At 39.0% G+C, this 17972-nt stretch overlaps 1 protein-coding gene across 2 annotated transcripts in view; it reads left to right on the plus strand.

Moving 5' to 3' along the window:
* Positions 1-17972, plus strand: part of RNGTT (RNA guanylyltransferase and 5'-phosphatase) — a 218822-nt gene that overhangs the window by 45602 nt on the left and 155248 nt on the right. The gene's annotated exons all lie outside the window — the stretch shown is intronic.

The raw sequence follows: 17972 nt of genomic DNA on the forward strand, positions 1-17972 counted from the left end.
ATTGTGTATAGTACAAAGCACGATAAATAAGGAGAGGTAACAAGAACTGCTTAGGAGCATTACTTGATATTCAATATGAAATATGGGTGCTCATTTTGATTTTAGGAGTATAATAATGGGTATCCTAGATGGATGTTTACCTGTGATAGTGGAATAAAGAAGAGATACAGACCCAGTTGTTATTTAGTGTTGCCTAATGCTACTAACCTCACTGGAGGACATCTACTCTCATCTCAGCTATAGAGCTACCAGTGTGAGGTATGAGCTACCTGGATGAGATGTTAAGGGAATTTTCATACTTATTTTTTTCACAATTTCATGATTCTTTAAGAACTGGTTATTTGCTCACATGCTCTAGTTCATTATTATAGAAATGGTAAGTACTAGGTTGACTGAAAAAGAAAATTCACAAAAGAGTTTGTGAATCAGTGAAAAAGTGTTTGAAAGAATTGTAATTTTTTTTTAAGGAAGGTGTGCTCCATATAAAAGAAAATTGGAAGTAATCAATCATGTCAAGGGACAAATGTAAAAACTAAACAAAATCTTTTGGAATATTTCTTTGATCTTTTCTTCTCATGAAGACTGATTATTTTATAAAAATCAAAGTGTTTTCACACCTTTCAGCCCCTTAGATATGTAAGTGCTGCCCAAACCATTTTTCGTGGCTTTAAAATTTTATCCCATATCAAGGTAAATCTTGAGAAATCAGTGTGGCTTTTTACCCTCTCTAATGGAAGACCAGTTAAAAGGATATTGCTTATTTTACATAATTAATTTGTGCGTGACTATGAAGTTCTGAAAAGCATAACCTGTAATATTCATGGTAATTAGTGCAAATAAATATACCATTTAATTTTACACTTTGAAGTCTAATGATACTCTGTATTCTTATTGTGAACAGAGCTACTTAATCTAAAAATAACTAGTTAAAATAACCAACAGAGGCATCTTATCCTCAGAACAGATAGATTCATGAGATTTGTTTACTAGTATTGGAACTAATTACCTGATTTGTGCAATGCATAATAATTTTGCAGTTTTCTATTAACTCGAAAGATTTTCAAATCCTCTTAATTAGGTCAGAATCAATGAATATGTCTATACCTTATAATTAGTGCATCCTAAATATTTTTCTGTTTTATTAAACATTTTTCTATTAGATGACTAAAATAAAATTTATTAAGGTAAACCTTGTTTCAGATTAAATAAATCAAGTAATTTTAGAAAGCTTATGATGGAAGTCACTTCTCCATCACCTGTTTCTATCAGTTTTATTCCCTAAAGGCAACCACTGCCTGTCACCTACTCTGTTATTGCGATATTTGCTTTATTGTGGTGGCCTGGAAATGAACCTGTGATATCTCCCAAGGTCTAAGGCAACCACTTTTAACCTTTCTTTTTTTGTTTCTTTTAATTTATCCTGTGATAATCCTCAAATCTGAGAGTAACATGTTTATGTTGATGTTTATTAGTTAACTTTAGGTGAGTTGCTAATATCATGAGAATGTGGCTCACCAATTTCTCTGTGCCTGTCTGTTCTTTCTTCTAGTTTCTTATCATAGATAAAACTATTATTGTTAGTTCCTCATTTATCATGCCTCTCTATTTAATCTTCCCTTTATTCTAATAACCCTCACATAGTATTTCTTAATTCTTTTATTTTTGAGTTAATTGATTATTTGGGGGCATGCTGAGCAGCATGTGGGATCCTAATTCCCCAACCAGGGATTAAGCCACACGCTCTGCATTGGGAGATGGAGTCTTAACCACTGAACTGCTAGGGATGGCCCAGTGTTTCTTAACTCTCGTAAAGATGTAAACTTTAGAGTTCCAGGTCTTCCATCTACTTCTTTACATTAGCTCTAACTTTAATATTTTCAACTCTGTTTACACTTACATGCTGTTTGTTAAACAGGGTTTTTGTTTTTTTTTTTGTTTGTTTTCCATAGTGGTTGATTTAAATGGTGAAAAATACTCAAATTTTTTTTCTTACTGAACTGTTGTTTAGATTAGTGGAAATGAATGTATTTCCTTTTTTATGACGTGAAAAGAAATCACTCTGATTTTCTAACACATAGGGACTTAATACATGGAATTGCTTACAAAGACATTGTGAGAACAAGAAACCAAAAGGGTGAGAGGTCCAGCGAGCTGCCGCTGCCTCCGGTGGGCCCCTGCCTGCCAGCAGCCACCCCCCGGGGGCTCTGCCCTAAAGAGCCCCGCTGTCATTCTGGGGCTGCTGCCTTCAGTGCCAGTGAATGCTGACAGAAGCAGGTCAGTAGGTTCTCCCTTCCCCTTTTTTCCAGTCTCCTTCCAGGGAGCTGGCAAAGGAATCGGGGTAGGGTCGTTTGCTTACTTCTCAACCAAGATCCATTGAGAGCAAGTGCTAGGATGGAGCTGACCACTAAAGACAGCCACCTTGCCCAGAGTTCAAAGTCATGCCTTCTCTGCCACTTCGAGTAGAATGTTCCTTTTGTCAAGTTTAAATAGGTTATTTTTCACTCTAGTCATTGCCTTTACCCTATAATCAAGTTTTTTCAAAGTTTTACTCATTTTATTTCTTCTTTGAATTATTTTTTGTTATCCCAAAGACTTTTTTCTCTTTTAGCCTTTTGTGATTTTTGGCCTGTGTATAAAGCTCTGTTCCCAACTTTTATCCTGGTTGGATCTAGCTTTCTGGATTCTGTTTTTTTCCCCTCCCTCTCTTCCTATCCTTTCTTTTTAAATTTAGGTATATTCTCTTATTTTGCAGGAGTATCTCCTTCAGTCACTTCCTAAGAAAGTATGTATAAGAAGTAACCCATAAGCATGCTTAGGTGTATGAAAATGCTGTTCCTCTGGTCCTGCGTTTAGTAATTCAGCTGTGTATAAAAGTTTAGATTAGAAATGATTTTCCCCCAGAATAACAGAAACCTTAATTTCTATTAACCTCTGCCACTGATAAAAGGTGTGTTACCACTCTGATTCTAGTGCCTTGTAGGTGGTTTGCCCCTGGAAACTTTCAGAATTTTCTCTTTGTTCTTGTGCTGAAGTTTTTCAGTGGACCAGTGGATGGTTAATTATGTGGGTCTACACCACCCTCCCTCCACCTTTCCATTCATTGGCACCTGGTAATCACTTGAATCTGAAAACCTGAGTTCTTCCATTAAGGGTAATTTTATCTCTCCTATTTTATTTCCTCCTTTTTTCCCTTCTGTTTTCCCCCTTTAGACCTACTATTGGTTGTTATACTGCCTAGATTCTTTTCCTTCTCTAATCTTTTCTGTCATACTTTTCATCTGCTGGTCTCTTTTTCAGCTTTCTGATAGGCTTTCTCATCTTTTTCTCCCTATACTTCTAATGAATTACTAATTTCAGTATTTATGCTTTTAAATTTCAAGAGTACATGCATTCTTACTGTCTGCTTATACCTTTCTTTGCCAACCTGTTCTTAATTTATGGACATGATACCATTTTGAATTTCTTATGGGAATGCTCACTAGAAGGCATAGAGTTATTCTATTTTGAATCATCTTTCTTCTTCATGTTTCTAGTTTTCCTGAAATGTACAGTGATCCTGTTCTGCCCGTAGTCCGAGTCCCCGGTCAGGAAAGAAGACTCCTGGAAACAATGCAACTTGCAATAGGGGAATTTATTACTGACTCGAGCCAGGGCCTCCCGCCCTCAGCAAGGGTGTGAGGACGAAAAGGCCCCAAGCCCCAGTTCTCTCGGGTATTTATTAGGTCAAAAAAAGCAGCAGGTAGTTGGCGCAAGCGGATTGGTTACACAGTTGCAAGGTAATTTTTGTTGGCCCACCGTGGGGCTTTCAGCTTTCCCCTGATAGGTTCCCTTTCTTTTGGCTAGGCGTATGTTGATTGGCTGGCTCCAGGAGGCCTGATAATTATGTTACCCCGGGGAACCAGGCCTAGTCCTCCTCTAGGCTGCCTGCCATGGCGTTAGCCGTGACAGCCTCACAGTCCTTGGTTGGCTGCATTTGAAAAGGAGGCAGAAAAACTGCTTGAAAGAAATTCTGTGAATGTGGGCTGGGTTCGTCACGTTGACGGCTTTGCTTCATAATACGCAGCTGTGCTTGGAGGACCCTCAGTCCTACTGTGTGGAGAAGTCTTTGCTTCTAGGCACATTACCCATGTGGTAGTTGCTTTACCTCAGGGTTTGTTTCAGTTTTTTAAAAGAAGGGCCTTCCAGTTTTATTGATTGATTGCTTAGGAAATGGCTAACTAGTATGTCTTTTCTGTGAGTTGTGGGGATTTAATTGTTTTACATAATTAAAAATAACCAGTTTCTTCTTTCCTGCCCACACTGTTACTCTTGTTAGTTGATGTTTCTGGGTCTGGATCTTCTTTGGGATTTTGTGAAATAGTCAGCTGCTTTTGTGGCTGTTGCTACTCTTTCACTGTGCTTCTCAGCATTTCTCCATCTGTTTCTTGTCCAGCAGAAATGTATTGTAGTAGTTCATCCGCTGATACTCTTCCTTCCTTTTCTTCATTGACTTCATTGATGTTTGGTATATTTAGTTGTCTGTTCCCACCTGACTGATTATCTCAAGATTGTTGTTGTTCAAGACTTCCCTGGTAGCTCAGGCGGTAAAGATTGTTGTTGTTCTGTCGCCAAGTCCTGTTGGACTCTTTGCGACCCCATGGACTGCAGCACACCAGGCTTCCCTACCCTTCACTGTCTCCTGGAGTTTGCGCAAACTCATTTCATTGAGTTGGTGATACCATCCAACCATCCTCATGCCCTCAATTTTTCCCATCATCAGGGTCTTTTCCAGTGAGTCGCCTCTGATTACCTCAAGATTACCCTCCAAATTTAGCAGCGTAAAACAACATACATTTGACATCTGATAGTTCAGGGGAGCGATTTAGTTGGTCGTTCTAGCCCACTGTCTCTCACGGGATTGCTGTGGAGCTGTCATCGCGAGGCTCCACTTGCAGGCTTACTCCTGCGGCTGATGGCAGCCTCAGTTTTTGCTGATTGCTGGCCCGGAGCCTCCATCCTTTGCCTTGTGGACTGGACTGGGTGGGGAGGAAAAACTTCGGGCACCTGCTTGTGTTTAGTGTTTGCGAGTCTGGATTAAACTGGGGAAAGAAGAGTGAAAACAAAGTTTATTCGTATGCCTGTGGGAGTGCACAAAAGAAGTGATTCGCTAAATGACTAAAGTTAGTGAAGTTCTTCTATGGGAAGAACAGATGGGTTTCTTTAGGAAAACCTGTTTTTAGGATAGCAACAGGAGATAAGAAAGCTGATGATAATCTTCGTTATGCTAGTGTGATTGGTCTTTTCCATCTGCCTCGTGACTGTAAAACTCCCCCAGAGAGGGGATTTAAGATAACTTCACTCTCAATCTCCTTTCTGAAACTGAATATGCTCCAAAGAGGCAATTTATGGTGACCTCATTTCCAGAAGTTTCTGCTGTTGTGGGAAGGCTTCTTTCAGCATCTCTTGAATCTCAAATGTCTTCAGTTTAATCTTCATACTAACTCTGGAGTTCTATGTGTCCTTGAATAGCTGCCTGAACATCCTTACTACATGGTAGCCAGCTTCCCCCCGATCAAGTGATTCAAGAAATTCCAAGATATCTAAGATAGAAGTAGCAATATTTTTATAATCTAAGATAACCTCGTTATAATGAACTATCTATATCCTCCAGAATGCGTTTGTGGCAAGAGACTTACATTTTTTAAAGTAAATTATTAAATATTTTATAGCATTATCTCCAGTGATTTAAGGACCATATTTTGAACTAGTTTATTTAGTGATTTATTATGCAGATTCATCACCAAAGCATTTTTTTCCAGTCGCTTCTGGTTTAGTTTTGGCATTTTGTGATTACACTAGATGGCAGCAGAGGGCCAGCTTTAACTCAGGCTTGTTTTGTGAGGCAGCGCCCAATGCATCCTGCATCTAATACATGCAAAAATACTAGTCTGGGATTATTAAGAATTTAGTAAGGATTAGGGATCACGTGTACAGCAGCATTGAAAGCATAGAGGTTTGATAATGTTGCTGTGTTCCTTAATTTTGCCATGTTCAAATTCAAATATTTAAATTATTATATTTGTAGATGACTCTGTAGTATCATTCTGGAACTGTTTTTGTAAAAACCACTTAGCCACATTAAAGTTCCTGACGGTGTTTTGTTTGATTCAGGAAACAGGTATTTTTATGTGGGCATTTCCAAAAGTGAAAGGATAATTTGAAGATTCTGTCTTATCCCATATGGGTTTTACTGTCAGTTGCTTGTGTTGGGAACAAAGGAGTCTATAGAAAAACTCTTTTGGAATGTAACTCTTCTGTTTTAGATAGCGAAATTAACGTTCCAAAGGGTGGAACAGTTGTTGGACTTGTACATAGCATGTGAAGAGTAGTGATTTTGATATATGTGCTCCAGTTATATTTTGGGAAAGAAGTTTCTATATCTCTATGCTTTCTTGTTTAGAAATCATGTATCATAAGATATCTTTACTTTCTTTAGGAACTGTATTCAGTTTTTGCATATTAATGGTAATATGGTTCCTCTGAGGCACTGGTGTCTGTGATCTAGGCACAGAAATTGGAAATGAGTAATTTTGACAGCTCTTTTAAATTGTGAGGTCTGGTGTGAGGATTTTCTATGCATCCGTCTTTGTACAGTATGTCCCTGGCTTTCAGCCCAACTCTTCTGGCTGCTGCTGTTTTTGCTGGCAGGTGAGCTTTTTTGAACACGTTTTATTTTTGTAACATCTTAGACTTCAGGAAATTTAATTTTGAAAATATTTTTGCATGGGCAAAGAACTAAATTGTCTCCCTGTGAATTATTTAAAATGGCCTTTAAGTCTCTTAAGTGTTATGTTAGCCTGATAAAATGTAACCTACTGGCTAGAAGCACAAAATACAGTATTGGTCTGGCCTTGGTAGTTGCCTTAGTATAGGGAGGCCATGTTATATTTATTTTTGTAGTCTCAGTGTTTAGCTGCAGTATTTAACTATTGAGATTGTTGCATCCGAAATTTTTCCTGGTACTTTTATGTGAACATAACAAAGACCAGTGGAAACAAGTTGATTTCTAATAGTTTGGTCCTTTCAACATTTTGTACTATTATAATAGTGAAAGTGATCATTGCTCGGTCATGTCCAACTCTTTGCAATCTCATGAACTGTAGCCTACTAGGCTCCTCTGTCCGTGGAATTCTCCAGCCAAGAAAACTGGAGTGGGTTGCCATTCCCTTTTCCAGGGGATTTTCCTGACACATGATTTGAACCCAGGTCTCCCACATTGCAGGCAGAATCTTTACCATCTGAGCCACCAGGGAAGGGTCTTCTATTAAGAACAGATGAGGAAATTAAGTCATTTAAAGCATTTGGTGCACTTAGATATAATTTTATGTATTTATATTTTTAAATGTGCATGAAGCAGTATTAAATAAAATGATGCATCAACATGTTATGCATCTTCTACATGTGTTTTTATTTATCCTTCTTAAAAATAATCTTAGTGGTGCTATTCATCTATTAAACATTTAAAACAATGGGATTTTTATAGTAAAATGTGTATGATAAAGTACAATGTCTGTGCTAAAAGTAAAATTATTTCAAGTTTCTTATAGGTCTTTTTCTCCCTTTTGCTAAAATAGTTATGAGAAAGATTCATTATTCTAGTATAAATAATGCACACAAAAAGGATATTGCTTGTTTTATAGAAAATTTTTAATTTTTGGCAAGTTTTAAATGGTAGCTGTTCTGAATGTGTAGTTGAAACCACCACATTATTTATCACAGTGTATGGTCAGTTTCAACGGCAGTAAAGTTTTGAGAGGAGCCACCCCAGGTGGCTCAATGGTGAAGAATCTGCCTGCAGTGCAGGAGACGTGGGCTCAGTCCCTGGGTTGGGAAGATCCTCTGGAGAAGGAAATGGCAACCCAGTCCAGTATGTTTGCCTGGAAGATCCCATGGACAGAAGAGCCTGGTGGGCTGCAGTCCATGGGGTCGGAAAAAAGTCGGACATGAGTTAGCAACTAAACAACAACAAGAAGAACAATTTTTTAAAATACATTTTAGGATTAATTTGTCTAAATATTTTTTGAAATTCAAAATACTGAAATGACATCTGGAATAAAATACATCCAAACTTTTCAAATAAGAGAGATTGTGAGCCTGTATTAGATCTTCTGCATAATCAATAGAGTGAAGGACCTATAAAGATAGTGATGTAATAAAATTCTAAAAACAAGAATGTTTATGTTAATATATTAACTTGTAAAAACAGGTTTATTTTTTGAGAAGCAGTGTAGTATAGTGGTTAAGAGCTTGGGTATTGAAACTAGACTACCTGGGTTCAAATCCTGCGGTTTCCATGCTTATTAGTCATATGACCCTAGGAAAGTTACATAACCCCTCTGTCTTCCAACTTGGCCATCTGAAAAATTGAGATAGCAATAATAATTACCTCCTAGATGTTATGGGATTAAGTAACTTCATCTGAAGCACTTAGAATAATGTTTGACACGTAGGAAGTGCTTGGTAAGTGTTGTTAATAGTTGCACATTCTACCAAATTAATAGATTCATTAAAATAAACCAAACTCTGAGTTTCTGAAGAGGAATTCCATTGTCATGGTAAAATTCTATTTTTAAAATTTAAACCTATTTAAAAAAAAATTTAAGATGTAGTTCATGCCCTTAAATGGTTGAAAATCTAATTGCGATATTAAAATGGCAATATGTGAGAGAACAATATGAAATATAATTGCCTATAAATGATGTGACCTAGATTCTAGAACGTAGGAGTTCTTAAGAGGAGGATGACTAGTGAAGAGTGAGTAACATGGGCAAGAGGAATAACACAAAGGATGTCACGAGGTGGAAGCAGCCTGCCTGAGCTCGACCAGTTCTGGCCATCAGGCAGTAAGGTGTTTAGGCTACAGGAAGAAAATTATTTTACTGATGACTGGTTAAATCCTTAGTTTATATTTTTAAACATGTCAGAGTTTTAATGATTGCTGAACCATGAGTCTTTGATTTAAATTTTGACTGTTATACCACCTCCTACTTCTTCTTAAGTTATTCTTAAGTTTTAAGGTGGGAGTTACCTTATCTCAATCTTCTTGATGCTTAAGATCACCTGGGATTGCTTCATCAGTTGATTAGCCCCGTTGCCCTCGAGGTACTTAAAAGGTCTGTTTTTTGAAATCTGTATGGTATGGACAGAGAGCACTCTATAGAGATACAGAAGGCAGGGAAGCAAACACTTGAGAATAGTTGCTGTCGAAGGAGAAGCAGCCAACCTACTTCTGTGACTGAAGAAGAAAAGCCAGAGAGCCAGTGCTGCCAGGCCCCCTCCAGGGTTGTTCTGGCAGAAGGCACAGGGGGACCCTATAGCAGCAGCTCATTGCCCACTTGCAGTTACAATTCAAGGGCTGTTAGGTGAACCTTTTGGGGGTCTTTTATGAAAACTTTTACTGAAAGTAGGTTGTATTGGCATTTATTCAGCTAGTCTAGGCAACAGTGAGTTAAAAGTCACCTAAGTTGGGGGCTTCCCTGGTGGCTCGGGGGCAAAGAATCTGCTTATAATGCAGGAGCTGCAGGAGACGCAGGTTAGATCCCCGGGGCAGGAAGATCCCCTAGAGAAGGAAATGGCAACCCACTCTAATATTCTTGCCTGAAGAATTGTGTGGACAGAGAAGCCTGGCTGGCTACAGTCCATGGGGTCAAATCCAAAAATAAAAAAAAAGTTCCTTAATGTAAAATGTGAAAACTAGAAGATTGTAATTGGAACTAGCTTGTGATCTTGCTTAATTATTTCTTTCTCTTCTCTTTTGAATCCTCTCTGCTCTTTTTACCCTAGTCAGCAGCCAAACAAGAATATTTCTGTGACTAAGAGAGGAAAAATCTACTGAATATAACTTTTGAGCATACATTTTAGTGGAAGTTCTTCTTTTGCGTGTTTGTAAGAATTGTATCTATATATACATATATATATATAGATATGTACACGTATATGTGTGTGCATGCTGATTGCTAAATTGAATCCGACTCTGTGATCCCGTGGACTGCAGCCTGCCAGGCTCCTCTGTCCAGGAGGGTTCTCCAGGCGAGGAGAAAGCAGTAGGTTACCATTTCCTTCTCCAGGGCATCTTCCCGACCCAGGGATCGAACTTGTCTCCTGCATCTCCTGCACGGGCAGGTGAATTCTTTACCACTGAGCCACCAAGGAAGCCCCATAATGTATATTATATGTATATACATGTATATATCTGTATCCATATATATTTTTATTTGGACACACAGTTCAGCTTGTAGGATCTTAGTTTCCCACCAAGGATTGAACCCGTTCTCTTGGCAGTGAAAGTGTGGAGTCCTAACCACTGATTACCAGGGAATTCCCTTAAGTGTAATTTTGTTTAAATTATCCTTTTACTAATTTTTATTTGATGTACTAGACTGGGACAAAAATGTGATAGTTTTCCATTGTGTACAATAGCTTTTGGAGTTACCGTGTGTTTACTTATATATACCATTTTTGTTAGTAAATCTTAAGAAGATGTTTCAATACATTGGAGTATTTTAGGCTCATGTTTGTTTTTATCATCTTAGTGTTTAGAAAACAGTTTCCTAGGCAGATTGAGACATGCACCTGATACAGGTTCTTTTATTTGGCTCTTTGAGTTATTACTCACTCAGGTAGTGCAGCTTCTGATTTTACAAAATTTTCTTGGGTTATAACTCTTCATGGGAAAATTAAAAGGAGCTGTTTACTGTAGTTGTTGTCTCCCTTTGTGTAAATACGCTTATAAGCTTGAATTTGAGGGCTGTGAATCACCTTCACAGGGAGTTACCAAGGGTTATTTTTCTACCAGTTCAAAATTTCTGGTTCACTTATCTTTTTCCTCTTTATTCAGAAGAGATGTCCTCTTCTTTCCTGCCTACAGGAAATGAATCCTTTCTCTCTTATCCAGTCTTTGTTTATCAGTGACCTCAACTCTTGTTTGGATTGTGTAAAGTAATAGCTGTGGTATTGATAATTATGTCCTGCCTTAATTAGGTACTTACTCTGTGCCTTGGACATAATGCAGTAGCAGTAACTTAACTTTTATTACCAAGTACCGGGTACAGTTTTGTATCCTTCCTGTATTAGCTCATTAAAAAATAACACACATAATGTAAAATTTACCACTTTAACTCTTATTTAGTATATAGTTCAGTGGTGTTAAATACATTCATAATGTTTGCACACATCACTGCCACTCATGTCCAGAACTCTTTTCATCTTGTAGAACTAAAAGTCTATACCCATTAAGTGATAATTTTCCATTCTGCTGGTAATCACCCATTTTACTTTTGATCTTTCTGGTTTTTTTTTTTTAAACTAATCTAGGTTCCTTAAAGAGGTAGAATCATGTAGTAGTTATCTTTTTGTGACTGACTTATTTCACTTAGCATAATGTCCTCAAGGTTCATTTGTATTATAGCATATTTCAGAAATTTTCTCCTTTTCTTGGGCAGAATAACATTCCATTTAACATATATACCACATTTTGCTTATCCTTTGATCCGTCAGTGGACACTTGCATTGCTTCTGCACTGTTGCTGGTTTGGATAAGGCTACTTTGAGCGTGGGGGTACTAACTATTTAATTCTTACAGTCACTTTAGGAGGTGGATATTTTTAATGAGGAAACTGCATTTTAGAGTAATCAAGTAATTTGTGCAAAATCACACAGCTAGAAAGAGCCTGTCTGGAATGTCTTAACCTCCACAGTGGCCTCCCACATACCTTTCTGTGTAGGGGCCTTCTGTTCTGCCTATGGATGTCTTCACTCCTATTTGGTGTGTGTGTATATATATATATATATAAGTATAAATAATGGCTTGTAATAAAATACTTTTAATACTACTAATGTTCACTAGTGAATAACACAGTGTATATTATTTTATGTTTTTTAATATTTGTTACGTTTTAGCTTAAATGAGCTCAATTAAAAGTGAAGTTGAAACTCCTTAAAGCGAATTTTAAGGCTCCTGCTTGCTCCTGCTGTAGGCTCTCTTTTCTACCAGAGGTGGCACATGCTAGATTGCAAGTTTTAGAAAACTTGGAGGGATAGAGCCAGTTGAATTGGACCTGTTATTTAGAGTATGAGAGATTCCTTGAAAGGGAGTTTTGAGTAAGGGTTTGAAGATAATGTATTTTAGGACAAGATGTAGTTTTATAGAAACGAAAGCTTGGCAGCAGGCCTGTATGTATTTCCGAGCAGTGGAGGATGGCAAAATGAGAAAGGGTAGGGCAGTTACAGTTCTGAAGTTAAAGCATATACCTTTGGGTTGAACTGTTACAGTCATCTTGTAATATTTGATGGGATTTTTGGTTCCAGATGCCTGCCTGTTTTTTAGAGTCTGGTTGGCAAATCCTGATTGAGAGCCTGGTGTTATAGGCTCTGAAACTGAGATTTTCTTTCCAAAGCCTGTGAGAGCACTGGTACACTCATACTTCATGAAAACGAAGTAAGAAAATTAAAAGTTTAAATTTTTGGGTGGTTTGGAACAAAAAGTTAACTCTAAATCTTATTAAAAACTTGATTATTTGCATTATGTGTCATTAATTCTGTGAAATGGGAGGGAGGATTCCAGAAACTGATTCTGGGCCCTGAGCCTGCCAGATTCTTTTGCAATGTTCATTTTTAAGCTTTGCGTAAGACTGAGTCTTGCTGGTTGAAGGAGGTTTCTTGAAATAGAAACATCCATGCTTTAAAAATTATTGCTATTATTAGAAATAGGCATACATGATATTTTAGTCTGAAGGCTTAGATGATTTGTGATTATTTTTTTCATGGTAAGTACTCCTAAGTTTTCAAGAATTATTTGTGATGAATTATGTAAGTTGAAATAAAGTTTTTTGACTGCCAATTTTTCCACAGACAAAGTTTACCAAGTTTACCAAAGTTTACAAAGTTTACCCAGTACCAAGCTTATGTTATGTTCACATAGTGGAAAACTTGCTGTAGAAACAGCATATAAAATAAAGATGACTATCCATGGGTAGAAGACATTTAAATGCTGGCAGACTGTTCAAATGTTCAGTCGTATGCTTTTGGCCTGCCATTTAATTTACAATTAACATGTTAAGAACAAAGTTTGACAATTAAATTGGAGAGGAAGTAAATGGGCCTTGCAATTTAAAATTAAATAATACAGATTGTCTGTTTAATTACTGTTGTGTGTATATAAGTGATCATGTAATAGAATGAAGCTGTGGGCTTAAAGTGAATTTAAGACCATAAAACTTTAATCACATCTGTTTCATGAATTTAAATTGATGTGATATGAAGATAAAAGAAGCTAATCTTTTTGAAGAAGTCTGTTGTGCTTTTAGAATCAATACATCAAGATAAAAATACCTGTTGGGTTGGAATCTTCTATAATGTTGAATGAAACTTTTGCTAGTTTCCTTTTTAAGTAATGTTTATTTCTGTTTTAGTTGCCCTGGGCCTTGGTTGCACGCGGGCTTTCTCTAGCAGTGGTGTGTGGGCTGCTCACCGTCGTGGCTCCTCCTCTTGCTCAGACTCTGTGCGCGTGGGCTCAGTAGTGGTGCTGCATGAACTTAGGGCTCCGCAGCCTGTGGGGTCTTCCCAGGTCCCCTGCATTGGAAGGTGGATTCTTCATCCACTGAGTCACCTGGGGAGTCTGAGAATTTTCATAGTTTCTTAGGAACCATGTCTTCCCAGTTATGTGAAGAATATGTTAGGACCGTGCCTTCATTTCAATGATTGTTAACAGCAGAAATAAAACCTTTAAAAAAGGTTAAGTGGTAGTGTTACTGTTTGTGTGTGTGTTCTCTTTAACTTGTTAATGTGCAAATAAGAATGACCTTAATTGAGTTCTTTGAATTTCTGGGAAGGTGAGATTAGGTAAAAACTGTACTCTTCCTTCAGATACTTTTTGTTTTCAAAAGTTGAAATGTTTGTGTCAGATAAGCAGATTATAGACATTATGTTTGGAAGTAAAGCTCATGTGTAGGATTACATTGTTTTATCATCAAGTATTGGTCTTTTTGTGGAAGCAGTACAGTGATGTTTTAAGTTATCTGAAACCTTTTTCTGAGATTCCTTACTTTAAGTTGGTAGACTTTAGGTTGTGTTTCCACAGAATTCTACTCTGAATGGTGGTTAGGTTCTGAGCCTAGCCTATAAGCTTGCTTATAAGGTAGGTAAGTTACTTACTGTGTGGAAAGTGACAAGATGTACTGTTCTAACACAGGTAACCAAACAAACTATATTGCAACAAATATAAGACATTTATAAAAAACTCTGTTTTGACTCATTTAAAAATTCTCCCGAGAAAATGGATTTCATTTTTGTAAGATGAGGTAGATTGAGAGTATGATAGAAATTGTGAAAGGGACTCTGTGACACTGATTTTTTATTTGGTTTAGGTGAAAACTCATATGACTGTAACTTCTTGTTTTTCATTTTTAAAAATTGTGGTAAAATATGCATAACATACATTTCCCTTTTCTTTAAAAGTTGAAAGAAATGGGGGAAAATAGCTTAAAGAGGACATGGATATACTTTGCAAAAAAGATTACCAAAGATCAAATTTACTGAGTGGTGAGCTAGTGAGAGAAAAAGGCAAAGCATTCATAAGCCCCCATGGGGAAGGAAGAGTGCTGGAGTTTAGCAGGTCAGCTTTTCTTATATCGTTTCTGAAATAAGGTCTGACAGGTGTTGGTGGGGTTGGGGGAGTCTGACCAACTGCTTTTATGTCAGGAAGGTTTATAATTTTATATGGGGAATTGGCTCTAAACTGTGAATTTTCTTTATAAGAAATTTTAATATAGCTGAATTTATTTCTCTGCAGTCTTGAGAATTAGATTTCAGGAACTGTATGCCAATTCTTTTGGGAATAGAAATGAGAGGTAATGTAGCTGATATAGAAACAGTAGAGGTTTGGCTATGAATTCTTATGGGAGAAAAGATACAAGGGAAGGTAAACTTTGGGCTTAACGTACAGTCATCAAGGACAGAAAATAGATGGCATATCTTTTGGCATGAGGTTATTGTGTAAAGAGCTGGTGTCATGTAACCATTGGTATCAAGGATAGTTTGGGGAACATACTGCAGTGGGGTTCTGTCATGGGCACATTTAACTTAACGTGAATTCAACTGTATATAGTAGGCAAAATGGAAAAAAAGCAACCCAAAACCCAGCGTATCCATTAGCATTAGATCGACTATAAGCAGTGGAAACCAACTTTGGCTCATGTAAGCAAAGGAATATGTTGGAAGGCTGACTCTGAGGAGAACCAGTCTCAGAAAATGGGTGAGAATCAAGGGAGGCCAGGCAGCAAGGACCAGGGCCAAGGTCAGGCACAGGAGCTCTTGGAAGAGGAAGCCACTGTTGGCATTTGCTAATGATGCCTCTGCCATCACTCTGAGTCACTTTAAAGCTATTCCCGTGCCTCCCTGTCACTCAAGTTAAAAGTTTTGAGAAGGGAGTGTTTGGTTGTCTGGCTTAGATTCTGCCTCCAACCTGTTAGACACAGGGATAGAGAAAATTAGGACATTTTGGTTTCCAGTGTAACAATGGAAAGCTCCAAGTCCATATGCCGTCACTTCCGCCCTCCTCCAGTGCTCCATGGATCAGTAAATCGAGGGCACCCGTTCCTCCTGCCAGAAGCCTGGAAGTCCCCTCGACTTCGCCCCTCAGCCCCACTGCCTGTCAGTCTGCCTCTTTCATGTGTCGAATTTACCCACTTACACCTCGAAGTTGTCTTTGCCACTGCATTCCCACCTGGGGTACCGTAGAAACCTCATAATTTCTCTGGTCTACAGATTGGCTCCTGCCCTATAGGAGCGCACATAATGTGGGGGTGAACTTCGGAAAATGCAGATCAGATTGTGCTGTTACTTAGCTAAGATCATTTCAGTGGTCTGCTGTTTCTGAGCTCCCAGCCTACCCTTGTAAACTGTGCAGACTGTGTTTCTCAGACTTGCTTGCCAGCTCGCGTCCTTTTGAATTTTACCGCGGGGTGCACTAGCAGGAACTTCGCAGGTGAGAGAAGGGACTTCCCTCGTGTTTCTTTACCCTTTCAGCAGGCGGCGGCAGCTTTGACTTCGCCCCCAGCTGCTTTTAGCAATCTCAGCACGGCGGCACTGCCCCCTCCAGGCGTGCCTGCTGCGGGAGGTGCATTCTAGGCAGAGGAGTGCCACCCGCGTGTCCTCCCCCACGACGCTGTGTCTGCTCAGCAGCTTGAGCATCCCCCTTCTGTACTCCTCTGTGGAGACTGAGACTTGGGGTGCCGGGCTCCTCTCCTTAGAGGTCCAGGTCTTAGCCATGTGCTGCCCCTTCCTTAGAGGTTTGAGCCCTGAGCCCACTGACCTCCCCACCTCTCCCATGTTTCACAGGGCCCATCCTCCAGACTCCTGGCCTCTGCTAACCTGCCTCTTCCATTTTGTTCCCACAGCCCTCTGGGAAGAGTACCTCCTGCAGTTACTCATCTCTCGATTACCTTCATTTTCCCTTCTTACCTTTCATCTTCTCAATATCTATGTAACCAGTTTCCTGAGGAATTACATCTCTCGGGTTTGAATTACCCCTTATGGTTTCTGTTTTTCTCAAAAGAGGGATTTTCCACTTTCTAGAATAAAGTTAAAAATAGTTTTCATTAATCACTGAGTCCTTGACTACTTCTCTAGTCTCAAGTTATCTTTCTCTCTCTGCTTCCATATTCTGCATTCATTGTTTTTGTTGCCAGAGCATGAACCTTCTGTTTTTGTCTGAAGGATGTTACACCTGGCAGGCTGTGCACCAAGCACTGGTTCTCACAACACCGCATCCCCTTCCCTTCCCCTCACCCCCCACAATGTGTGTTCAGTCAACTCCTGCACAGTGCAGGTCAGAGGCAGGATACTGTAGAGGTTGCCGAGATAGGCTCTTGTCTAGGTTTTAATAACAGCTTTGCTGTTTTGCCAGCTTTGTGGCTTTGAGCAGGTTGCTGAGTGTGATTTCAGTTTCCTCATCAGGAATACAGGCAGAATAATTTTCTCTACATGGTCAGACTGTCTTAAGACTTACTGAGTTAGCATAAAGAACTTTGACTTTCCTTTGTGCATAGTCGTTGCTCACTGATTGAGTATAACCTGCTGTTACTATCAGCCACAGGAGAATCCTTCCGGGACCCCTTTCCTGATGTCTGAGCTCTGACCTTCCGTGTGCTCTGGTGTCATCTCGTGCTTCCCGTTGGGGCTTCCCTGGTGACTCAGTGGTGAAGAATCTGCCTGCTAACACAGGAGATGCGGGTTCAATCCCTGGGTCTGGTGGACTCTCCCTTGGGGAAGGAAATGGCAACCCACTCCAGTATTCTTGCCTGGAAAATCTTATGGACGGAGGAGCCTGGTGGGCTGCAGTCCGTGGAGTTGCAGAGGAGTCAGATGCGACTTAGCAACTGAAAACAGCTTCACCTTATGAGTACTTACAGTGATTGAAATTATTTGTTTAATGTCTTGTTTTCTTGCTAAGGGTATAAAACCACATGAAGTTAGATGAAGAACTTGTGCTGTTTATTGTTGTATTTCTAGCATCTGTGCCTGATAACTGGTTGACCCTTTAGTAAGTATTTTAAAAGATTAATTGGTTAATCCTTTAAAAAGAAAAAAACTAGTTAGTTTGATGGGAATTGGTAAAAGTGGATAGAGATGGTGAAATGAGTCAGCTTTTCTGTTTTTATTACCCACTGTGAGTGCTTTAAAATAGGAGAGGAGGAATGCCTGCCAACTTTGAAGCTGCTGTGGTACGACTGGGCTTCCCTGATAGCTCGGTTGAGAAAGAATCTGCAGGAGACCCTTGTTCGATTCCTGGGTTGGGAAGATCCCCTGGAGAAGGAAAAAGGCTACCCACTCCAGTATTCTGGCCTAGAGAATTCCGTGGATTGTATAGTCCACGGGGTTGCAAAGAGTCGGACCGAGGTTTAGCATCCCATCTTATTTTATTGCCAAAGGAAAAA

Source organism: Muntiacus reevesi, chromosome 19, assembly GCF_963930625.1.
Source record: "Muntiacus reevesi chromosome 19, mMunRee1.1, whole genome shotgun sequence".
NCBI lineage: Eukaryota > Metazoa > Chordata > Mammalia > Artiodactyla > Cervidae > Muntiacus > Muntiacus reevesi.